General features: G+C 42.3%; 1 non-coding gene across 1 annotated transcript; it reads left to right on the top strand.

Annotated features, from left to right (window-relative positions):
• The first annotated feature begins 4,758 nt into the window (after nt 1-4,758).
• On the top strand, nt 4,759-4,878 carry LOC138141051 (5S ribosomal RNA). The gene has a single exon (XR_011162948.1). It is a non-coding gene; the product is annotated as a 5S ribosomal RNA (ribosomal RNA).
• Nucleotides 4,879-12,540: the final 7,662 nt, after the last annotated feature.

Here is a 12,540-nt window from a genome sequence, read left to right as displayed (position 1 = left end):
CTGTTCATTATGCTCATAGCCTTACTAGAGATACCGGTGTCGGGATGGACTTGTTTCAACACCTTGTAGATGTAGATGGCATAGCTCTCCTTCCTCCTGCGCTTCTTTTTTTTGTCGCTCTTGGAAATGTTCTTCTGAGCTTTCCCGGCCTTCTTGGCTGCCTTACCACTTGTCTTCGGCGGCATTTTTCAATTCAATTCGATTCAACAAACTCGCGAACTGCTCTGACTCGTGTGCGTGCGTTAACTTTGCACCACCACCTTTCTGATAGGTAGTGTGTTCACCAGAACCCCACCTGAAAACGGGCTCCCACCAATCGTCACGTCCTATTCTCCTATCACGGAGGCTATAAATTCGAAGCACAGCTACCAGCTTTTACAATCGACGAGTCCCGTCCGTCAGTTTTATTACTTCTCGTGGTGTCTAACGAACGAACTTAAAATGTCAGGTCGCGGTAAAGGAGGTAAAGTGAAGGGAAAAGCGAAATCCCGTTCGAGCCGTGCCGGTCTCCAGTTTCCGGTGGGTAGGATACATCGTCTTCTCAGAAAAGGAAATTACGCGGAACGCGTCGGTGCAGGAGCTCCCGTCTATTTGGCCGCCGTCATGGAGTACTTAGCCGCCGAAGTTCTAGAATTGGCAGGAAACGCTGCCCGTGACAACAAGAAGACACGTATTATACCGCGTCATCTGCAGCTGGCCATCAGAAACGACGAGGAATTGAACAAACTCCTGTCCGGAGTTACGATCGCCAAGGCGGTGTCTTACCCAACATTCAGGCCGTACTTTTACCCAAAAAAACCGAGAAGAAACCTTAAACGAACGATCGATCCATCTCCGTGGCGAAAACTCAAAATATCGGCCCTTCTCAGGGCCACTATAGCTTTTTTTTTTCGTAAAATGACCGATGCATCTTTTCTTTTTGTATTATTATCATTTACGACTGCAATGCCAAAAGGAAAGCAAGGGGTGTTTACGATCTTGGTACATTTATCAGGTAGTCAGTTAGTAATAATTGTCCGTTGTTTCTCGAAAGAACATCATGTTTCTTTTTTTTCCTCTTATTTTTATTTTGTGGTTCTGAAAAGAACCGATTTTGTATTTCGTATTTTATTCTGGTTTTCTCGAACGGTGAAGAGCGCCAGGAAATTAACCTCCGAAACCGTAGAGGGTGCGTCCTTGACGTTTCAAAGCGTAGACGACGTCCATCGCTGTCACGGTTTTACGTTTGGCGTGTTCCGTGTAGGTGACGGCATCTCGGATGACATTTTCCAAGAACACTTTCAGGACTCCGCGAGTTTCTTCGTAGATCAAACCGGAAATACGTTTCACGCCGCCACGACGAGCCAATCTTCTGATAGCGGGTTTCGTGATGCCCTGGATGTTGTCACGCAGGACTTTGCGATGACGCTTCGCTCCTCCTTTTCCCAATCCTTTGCCTCCTTTACCGCGACCGGTCATCTTTTCAGATTATTTCAACTGACACAAAATACCTGCACACCTCGTCCCTAGGAAGTCAACTACCGCAAAATTTCAACTAACGGAGCCTTATATAGATTCAACGGTTCACCATCGACCAATCGACGAAGTCAGCCGTTGACTTTGTTCACGTATAAAAGTACAATTTAATATGGCGGAATTTTTAGTACCCGTTTACCTTTCGACGCGTGCACGTCTAACGATCGTCAGAGTCGATTTTAATAATTGTCAGTTTTGTTTTTCATTCGTTTCATTCGAAATGGCCAGGACCAAGCAGACCGCACGCAAGTCCACCGGAGGAAAAGCCCCCAGGAAACAACTGGCTACCAAAGCGGCCAGGAAAAGCGCTCCCGCCACTGGCGGCGTCAAGAAGCCCCACCGTTACAGACCTGGTACCGTGGCTCTGCGTGAGATCCGTCGTTACCAGAAAAGTACCGAGTTGCTCATCCGCAAGCTTCCCTTTCAACGTTTGGTGAGGGAGATCGCTCAGGATTTCAAAACCGATTTGCGCTTCCAAAGCTCCGCCGTGATGGCCCTCCAGGAAGCGAGCGAAGCTTACTTGGTCGGTCTGTTCGAGGACACGAATTTGTGCGCCATCCACGCCAAACGTGTAACCATCATGCCAAAGGACATCCAACTTGCCAGACGTATTCGGGGTGAACGCGCTTAAATTTTTCCACATCGTGTTTCGGAAGAACAACACGAAACACGAATTTTATAACAAAAAAATCGGTTCTTTTCAGAACCTCAAACTTTACAGGCAAAAAAAAAAATATATCGCCCTTCAACCGGAAATGAATAAAATAAAAATGTCAATAATCGGTCGGTCCTCTCGATTCGGGTTGGGTTGCGGTCGTTCGTAAAATTTTATTGCATCCTGTCATCACCTACCTGCCAGCTGATGCTATCTATTTTATTTGGTTTCGCCGTAAGGATAGTTTTATTTCTTTTTTTCGTCGTAGATTATCGTGTGGCCCTGAAAAGGGCCATTTGTGCGTGCCCCGTTGCCGGTAGTACGATGATGACGTCGGAACGAGGCACAGCCGAACGAACATGAGTCGAGTATCCATCCACGTTTCTCACTTTTTCCTCTTCGGCGAAGCGGCCTTTTTCACCTTGACAGGAATGGCTTTGGCTGTCTTGGGTTTGGGTGCTTTGGGTTTTTTAGTCGGACCAGCCTTGTTAGATTTCTTCGCTTTGGAAGGCGATCGGGGTTTCGGGGCGGCTCTAGTTTTCTTTTCTGCCGAGGAGGCGGCCGATTTCTTGGCTTTCGCTGCGGCGGCGGAGGCAGCGACGGCGCTCTTCTTTTCGGCAGCAGTCTTCTTCGCTTTGGGGGAGGCTTGTTTTTTGGCTGTCTTCGAGGAAGCCTTGTCGGAAGTCGTCGCGACGGCGGTACGTTTGGCGGATGATTTTTTCGTCTTGGATGCGGCGGACGAAGCGGGTTTCCTCTTGTCGGAGGCGGAGGCGACTTTGGCACCACCGGAGGTGGACGAGGCGAGCTTGAACGAACCCGACGCGCCCTTACCTTTCGTCTGAACCAGAGATCCCGACGCCACGGCGCCTTTCAGATATTTCTTGATGAAAGGGGCGACCTTTTCGGCGTCGACTTTGTAATTTGCGGCGACGAACTTCTTGATGGCCTGAAGAGACGATCCTCCGCGTTCCTTGAGTCCCTTGATGGCGTTGTTTACCATCTCGGATGTCGGAGGATGGGACGGTTTCGCCCTGGGATTTTTCGCTTTTTTCTCTTTCTTCGCGTGGGATTGAGGGGTGGCAGCGGAACCGGTGGTGACCGATGATGCTGTTTGATTTTCGACGTCGGCCATCTTTCACGTTAAAACGTTAAAAGTTAATAATAATTATTGAAAAAACACTTGCTCACACACGTACACTTCGAGCACCTCGTGAACGAGAATTGAACAAAAAAATTTTCTAAGTCTTTATAAAATAGTCGCCACTGCGGACGGAAGACTGAACGCGCACCGCGTCCGCCGTCGAAGAAATTGCAGGCCTCGGAATCGTTGCCCGCGTGATGGCATCGTCCTCTTTCCTCGATCACCATCGCCACCGTGTGATCAAGCTGGCCGAACTCGGTTTCCGAAGTTTCCCTGGAGATAGCGAAGTTCGTCTCGGAACGTCGGTGGGTTTCGAATCAGGTACACGCCCCTCCAACCACCAGCCCTAAATCCGGGTCGTCACGGTTTCGATTCGGGACCGACGGTTTACGTCGGCGGTGCGGGGTAGACGCGTCGATTCCGGGAATCCATATTTCGTTCGCCGAAATATTGGTCCATCTCTTCCCGGAATACCGCGCCACCTTCTCGATTTTACGACATCTTCGCGTCGCCAAACGCTTCCGAAACGGTCGAAGCACAGAAAGGACCTGGTGTTCGAACCGAGGCAATTCCGACAACAGGATGCCGCGAACCGCCTCTCCGACGTTCAGGTCGATCGTTTTCGGCGGAAGTTGAAACGGGACGAGTCGACGACGGGTCCCGTTGCCGTCCGGACCCTTCGGGACGGCCGAAAGTCCGTCGAGAGGATCATCCGAAAGGAGACGGTCTTCATCGTCCGACCGATGCCGCACCTACGAGTTTTCCGATATTTTCTTCGACGGATCTTCAGGTTTTCTTCCTTTCTTCCGTCTTTCTCTCTTCGTAATTTCGTGTCCGACCTGCGTCGTCCGAAGTCGGGGTGAAGATCGAAGAAAAAACGCCAAAAATAACAACTCGTCAGCCACGCACACCGCGTTCGAATGTCTAACGGTCCAACTTGGATTTTCGAAGATCGCCGAATCCGAGGGACGATAAATAATAATAATAATAATAATAATGGTAATAAATAATAATGTTAATAATAATAATAATGATATGATGATTATAACGATAATTATTATAGATAGGTAAATAGAAACACAGGTCTCCTCTCGAAAATCGGAACTTCCTGATATTACTTACATATTTCGGTCGATCCAAATGTGGGAATCTCGTCGTCGTCGGAGCAAGCAGCGCGGTAGGTGGGGTGAAATTCTGGATTTTCCACCGCCGCCGGCGGTCGAAAAATGTGCGACGCGGGAGATCGCCAGTCCGTCTAGTAGTCTCTCTTGTCGTTAGAGCGTGACGTGGTGGTTGTTGTGGGATTTCCCGTTAGTTCGGTCCGACGTCGGTCGTCAGAGGGTAAGTGCATACGGAAACGAAACGCATCGCGTTTTGATGTTCATATTCGTGCATCGGAATGTTAAAAGCAAATATTTTTACACCAACGATCACACCTAAACACCACGGCAACGGCCATACCACGTTGAAAAGCACCGGTTCTCGTCCGATCACCGAAGTTAAGCAACGTCGGGCGCGGTCAGTACTTGGATGGGTGACCGCTTGGGAACACCGCGTGCCGTTGCCCCCCAACACTTTTTGTTTTTTTTTGAAATCCATAGCAACCACCGAACCGATTTGTTTTTCGTGCAGGTATTCGGAAACATGCACAGACCCGTATAATGTAGATTCATAGCTTTAAGTACTAGATAATTAAGAAAACAATTTTTTTTGTCGATTAATTGTAAACAATTGCAGAATAAAAACTCGTCAAACGGTAAAGGTTGTCGTTCGATCACCGAAGGTAAGCCACGCGGGCAGCGGTCAGCACTTGGACGGGTGACCGGTTCATTATATTCCTTCCGTGAGTTTAACAAAGATAACATATGCAAATGTCGTAAGTGCGACGAGGAAGACGGCGATCTTTTAATGTAAAAAAAATATATATTAGGTTACGCGTACATGCCACTTTGACTGCTGCTTTATTTTTTTGGTTTTTAAATAATTAGAGATCTGAATTCAACATATCAGTTCTATGTTATAATGGACAGACAATGTTGTATTCTTGGCCCCTAACACGTTAAGACCAACATAAAAACTAGAATAACTTACCATTCGTTAAACGTTAAACAATTTCGAACCACGTTTTTTTGAGCTCGAACAAACTCATAACACAACACTCATTTATTAGTCACTGGACCATTGTAAAACGAGAAGAGAGAAAAACCATGCGAAACTATTTTTAAAACGAAGAGAATAAAGGTTTTAAATGGTAGGGCTGTATGACAGACTTGTCAATTATCGTGGGGGGTACGGCTGAGATTTATGACGAAATCGAGCGGCGCCGGCGGTCGGTCACTTTCACGAAAGAGGTCTAAACACGGGTCGTTTACGATACCCTCTGGTTACTAGAAAAGTTCTAGACAGATGTTTGTCGGCTTTTCGAGGTATTTATTTGTGAGTCCAAAGACTCAATGGAGTAATATCGGACTGAAATTCCAAGATTTTGCTGTGTAATCCAAAAAACTATGTTCCTCGTAACATTTAACGATGTGTTAATTCAACTATTATTTTAATTTTTCGTATACGTATTTATACTAAAAAGTACAGCGCTTCCAACAGTGAATTGTGAATTGAAAATGTTTCAAAGAAAGATCGATAGTTTTGAAAAAAATTACATATTAATAAATTTAGATAGATTTAGAAGTATACATTGCACTTACTTTTCAAAATTATTGTACTTCTGATTTGGTTGAAATAACATAATATGTAGCAGTCATAGTCTTGTGTACATTGCAGTCGCGGCTGGTGTTGGGTAAAACCTTTATTTTTTAGGGGGTCATTACCCAAATGACCTCATGGACCAGCCGTTCCTGTTAGGTTTTATATATCAAATTGATTCGTCTGTCTTTTTCATCATGCCTTCGAAAAGCGAGCTCCTGTTTCGCCAAAGTAACTGTGACGTCAATTAAATACGATAATAAAATTCGGTTTTTCCGAACTTATTGTGAGTGAGAGCAGTGAGAGCATCTTCTTTTCGTATCCCACCTCCACCCGGCGGCAGTAGTGCAGTGCTTATCAACATAATTACCGGCGTCTCGCCTCCACATTTTGACTTTTTTGTGTTTTATGTGTTCTCTAAGTCCAAAATTTTTAAATTTTTAAAAAGAGATTGCGGTACTATTCCTGTTGCTGAAATTATAATAATATATTTATTAATTTTTGTATTATATGTCTGTGTTATATTGTGTGAATTTGGAACAGCTATATCTAAAAGATATGCTTGCTTTTGTTGTTTATTTAAAATAATAATGTCTGGTCTGTTATGCTGAATGTGAATGTCAGTTAAAACTGTGCGATCAAAATATAATTTGTAATTGTCATTTTCTAAACAACTTTCTGGTTTATAAATGTAATGTGGTTGTGTATCCTTTAATAAATTGAATTTAACTGCTAAATTCATGTGTATAATTTTTGCGAATATATCATGACGTTTTTTATATTCGCTGTGAGCCAAAACGGTGCAAGATCTTGTATTGCAAATATAAAACCCTCAGCTCTTTAAAATATCTCCCATGTAAAGACTTTTGTTTTATATTTGCTATAGTGTCATATCACGAGCTCTATTGAGAAAATAATTTTTTAGTGAAGCAATTTGATTGTGTTGTAGAATTTCTAGATTTGAAAAACCCCTACCACCATTTTCGCGTGGTAAATTAAATCTTTCAACAGCAGATTTGGGGTGATGTTTACAAAATTTTGTAAAGAGAACTCTAGTTTGAATATTTATATTCTTTAAATTAGTTTTGGACCATTTTATAACACCAAAAGAATAGATTTAATTTGATTTGATTGATTAATACCTAAATATTTATAAAATTCTCCTTTATTTAAATTTTTAATGATTTCTCCTTCTTTAGTTATATATTCTAAATTTTCGTAATGACCACGACATATTGATTGATTTTCAGTTATTGTTAAGTTTTATGTCATCCATATAAAGAAGGTGATTTAATTTAATATTAATTTTATAAATTTTAAGAATTTTAATTAACCATGAATGTGGTACTGAATCATAGGCTTTTTTGTAGTCTATGAATTGTTGTTGCATTATTTTCCAAACGTTTGAGACTTAAAATATTCGTCAAATGTTCTTCTTTTTTTAAATCAGAATACCCCTGACAAATCCGAACATTTTGTTTTGCGGTAGATAAAAGTAAACATGGGCCAAGACAGAATATTAATATTCGGTGTGGAATTTTCCTGCGTTCTTGTTCATTTCTATCGAAGTGCTCACGAAAAGTTGTGAATATCAACACTTTGTAATTGTCGTAGTGAAAAATAAAAAAGATAGCTATGGGGCACAACTTATTTCGCACTTCATTAGAAAAGTAACAGTATTAAAATAAAAAAAATATTTTTCTAAATTTCGAACGTTAGGTCTATCCTGACCAGCCGCCAATTAGTGGTATTATTTTATTTTTTGCTGTTTTCCACAATAGTTATTTTTATATTAAATCATTGATTCAAAAAATTGAAATTAAAAATTCAAATTTTTGAAGGAACTCTGAAGTTTCAATGCAGTGACCATGTTGCTAGGTAACTAATAAAAAACAGTGCGTGAAATGAAAAACAGAAATAGTCGTATGCGTTTTGTATGGTTTCTATGGTTTCGATCTTACTAACAATGCAATGAAAATGACCCACTTCAGGCACAGATAACTATGCGTGAATTTCAATTTTTTGAATCAATTATATAAAAACAAAATTGATTTGGCGGCCGCTACACAAAAGTGGTGGGAGGCGAGAACCTGTTTCCGCCGGTCAATTTTAAAATTAATAAATTTTCCCTGGATACGTATTCGACTTATCCGGTACGAGTTATTTTTAAATTAACTTAATGGCCCGTTGCTCTTGTTCTTTTTACATTGAATATGCGATGTTTTGGCATCGTTAGCAATAGTACAATACTCACGCATTTTTAATCTAAAATTAACAAAACTTGAATGGATCGGGATTATCACACTTCTGAATTGAAGTTTTCATTCGTTTAAAATATAATTGATAGTAATACGTAATGCGGATTGCCTAAACGTTGCTTCCATCACGTCAACATCACACATTCACGTTCGCCCGTAGAAATGGCGTGATGCACACGAAATCGATCCAAAAAGGCTCATAATATTTGTGTCACGCGAATCTACGTCGAAAACTAGAAAAAAAAAAAATTCAATTCGAATTTCAATAATCGAAACGATGCGTCGTCGATACTAAACGTAGGTAGTAACTAAAGTGTGATCGGGTGCGATAAAAGTGTCCGTCAATAATCATCATCCGACAATCATTTAATAGACGAACGCTAATTTTTGGCACTCACTCGGACGACAGAACCAGTCCAGACGGAAACCGGGGCGCGGGGTGGGTGGGTGGTTGTATGTCCGTGAATCTGTCCGGCGCGCGTCAACATTTCAGTTATCGTCGCGAGAGTTAAAACGAAAGGTGGTTAGTGTGAAAGTGACGTTTTTTCGTGGAGACACGTTACGAAGGGTGAGTACCTAATATAATATAAAACCAACCGAAAACCCACAATAGTGCCCCGGTTTATTATCGTGAATAGGTGTTTGGTAAATATTTTCTGTATTCCAACTAGCAAGTCTTTTATCAAAAAACTCCGGCAACATGGCTATTGTGGTATTGTTGATACCACCTAACTGAAGAACTTAGTTAATAACTAAGTCGACGATTTTATCGGGAAATTGAACGGAGAAACAAAAATAGCTCTTAGCGACAGTTGCCTGAAGTCGCAAATAACGGCGATTGACGAAATCACGTTTTTTTTATTTTAATTCCAATGAACAATACACAGGGTCACAATTATCTGTTATGTATTCTATAATGTTTTGCAAAGTAAATAATGTGAGTTGTCATGCGTAATATTAATTAGCTAAGTAATTTTTGCAAGTATTTTATGTCAGATATGCAATGTATAATAACGTAATGTTGCAAAGTATTTTAATTTTTATGCTAGGTAGAGATAATAACTCGACAATAACTCTTCTCTAATGAAAAAAAAAATAGAAAATGATTTAGGAACATAAAAAATCTCATTAAAACAGGAACAATTGAAATTAAAATAAACATAACATTCTGTACTAAAGTACAGTTTTGTTCACTCCTTTTTTCAAAGTCTTCTGTCCTCTCATTTGCACATACTGCTATTCCAAAACAGTGAAATTGTCTGTTTCAGGGAATCCTTAACGTTCCTTGCTAATGTCAACAACGTTTTCGATGAAACAAAGAGTCGGAAAAATGTCGGCTCATTGTATTCAATAACATACGCGACTACAAAACCATCTGTATCATTTGTAGGAATCGCGGTTTTTTCGATGAGAATTCGTTCTAATTTTTTCTTTCTTAAAAAAGCTAAGTAATTTTAATTTCACTAAAGATGAACATTTAGGCTATATGCTGGGTAATGCAAATCCATCAACCATCAACTAGGTTGTTCAGCAGATGTACGATTGTTTATTTGATTTCTTCTTCCGAAGAGTTGTATTCTGGCAAAATAGAAATTTATTCATAACATAACCTCAATCAACTAAATTATTTCGAATACAATAACCACATAACTACAAGTTGGATAGGCATGGGTGCAAAATACCGATAATGCATGAAACCTAATAATAATAATAATGACATAATAAAAGTTAATTAAAAATCGCTGTTTCACGTCTTTTTCTTTTTTGTTCGAGAGTTTTTGTGGTTCTGAAAAGAACCGTTTATAAATGTGTCGAAAACGAAAAACATCTATTTCGAACTGGTGTACTTGGTGACGGCTTTGGTACCTTCGGAGACGGCGTGCTTGGCCAACTCACCGGGCAACAACAGACGCACGGCAGTTTGAATTTCTCTGCTGGTGATCGTCGAACGTTTGTTGTAGTGTGCCAGACGGGAAGCTTCAGCGGCGATACGTTCGAAGATGTCGTTCACGAAACTGTTCATTATGCTCATAGCCTTACTAGAGATACCGGTGTCGGGATGGACTTGTTTCAACACCTTGTAGATGTAGATGGCATAGCTCTCCTTCCTCCTGCGCTTCTTTTTTTTGTCGCTCTTGGAAATGTTCTTCTGAGCTTTCCCGGCCTTCTTGGCTGCCTTACCACTTGTCTTCGGCGGCATTTTTCAATTCAATTCGATTCAACAAACTCGCGAACTGCTCTGACTCGTGTGCGTGCGTTAACTTTGCACCACCACCTTTCTGATAGGTAGTGTGTTCACCAGAACCCCACCTGAAAACGGGCTCCCACCAATCGTCACGTCCTATTCTCCTATCACGGAGGCTATAAATTCGAAGCACAGCTACCAGCTTTTACAATCGACGAGTCCCGTCCGTCAGTTTTATTACTTCTCGTGGTGTCTAACGAACGAACTTAAAATGTCAGGTCGCGGTAAAGGAGGTAAAGTGAAGGGAAAAGCGAAATCCCGTTCGAGCCGTGCCGGTCTCCAGTTTCCGGTGGGTAGGATACATCGTCTTCTCAGAAAAGGAAATTACGCGGAACGCGTCGGTGCAGGAGCTCCCGTCTATTTGGCCGCCGTCATGGAGTACTTAGCCGCCGAAGTTCTAGAATTGGCAGGAAACGCTGCCCGTGACAACAAGAAGACACGTATTATACCGCGTCATCTGCAGCTGGCCATCAGAAACGACGAGGAATTGAACAAACTCCTGTCCGGAGTTACGATCGCCCAAGGCGGTGTCTTACCCAACATTCAGGCCGTACTTTTACCCAAAAAAACCGAGAAGAAACCTTAAACGAACGATCGATCCATCTCCGTGGCGAAAACTCAAAATATCGGCCCTTCTCAGGGCCACTATAGCTTTTTTTTTTCGTAAAATGACCGATGCATCTTTTCTTTTTGTATTATTATCATTTACGACTGCAATGCCAAAAGGAAAGCAAGGGGTGTTTACGATCTTGGTACATTTATCAGGTAGTCAGTTAGTAATAATTGTCCGTTGTTTCTCGAAAGAACATCATGTTTCTTTTTTTTCCTCTTATTTTTATTTTGTGGTTCTGAAAAGAACCGATTTTGTATTTCGTATTTTATTCTGGTTTTCTCGAACGGTGAAGAGCGCCAGGAAATTAACCTCCGAAACCGTAGAGGGTGCGTCCTTGACGTTTCAAAGCGTAGACGACGTCCATCGCTGTCACGGTTTTACGTTTGGCGTGTTCCGTGTAGGTGACGGCATCTCGGATGACATTTTCCAAGAACACTTTCAGGACTCCGCGAGTTTCTTCGTAGATCAAACCGGAAATACGTTTCACGCCGCCACGACGAGCCAATCTTCTGATAGCGGGTTTCGTGATGCCCTGGATGTTGTCACGCAGGACTTTGCGATGACGCTTCGCTCCTCCTTTTCCCAATCCTTTGCCTCCTTTACCGCGACCGGTCATCTTTTCAGATTATTTCAACTGACACAAAATACCTGCACACCTCGTCCCTAGGAAGTCAACTACCGCAAAATTTCAACTAACGGAGCCTTATATAGATTCAACGGTTCACCATCGACCAATCGACGAAGTCAGCCGTTGACTTTGTTCACGTATAAAAGTACAATTTAATATGGCGGAATTTTTAGTACCCGTTTACCTTTCGACGCGTGCACGTCTAACGATCGTCAGAGTCGATTTTAATAATTGTCAGTTTTGTTTTTCATTCGTTTCATTCGAAATGGCCAGGACCAAGCAGACCGCACGCAAGTCCACCGGAGGAAAAGCCCCCAGGAAACAACTGGCTACCAAAGCGGCCAGGAAAAGCGCTCCCGCCACTGGCGGCGTCAAGAAGCCCCACCGTTACAGACCTGGTACCGTGGCTCTGCGTGAGATCCGTCGTTACCAGAAAAGTACCGAGTTGCTCATCCGCAAGCTTCCCTTTCAACGTTTGGTGAGGGAGATCGCTCAGGATTTCAAAACCGATTTGCGCTTCCAAAGCTCCGCCGTGATGGCCCTCCAGGAAGCGAGCGAAGCTTACTTGGTCGGTCTGTTCGAGGACACGAATTTGTGCGCCATCCACGCCAAACGTGTAACCATCATGCCAAAGGACATCCAACTTGCCAGACGTATTCGGGGTGAACGCGCTTAAATTTTTCCACATCGTGTTTCGGAAGAACAACACGAAACACGAATTTTATAACAAAAAAATCGGTTCTTTTCAGAACCTCAAACTTTACAGGCAAAAAAAAAAATATATC

Source organism: Tenebrio molitor, unplaced genomic scaffold (assembly GCF_963966145.1).
Source record: "Tenebrio molitor unplaced genomic scaffold, icTenMoli1.1 SCAFFOLD_845, whole genome shotgun sequence".
In the NCBI taxonomy this organism is placed as follows: Eukaryota; Metazoa; Arthropoda; class Insecta; order Coleoptera; family Tenebrionidae; genus Tenebrio; species Tenebrio molitor.
Note: the sequence above shows the minus strand (reverse complement) of the source record. Positions and strands in the feature narration are given on the sequence as shown.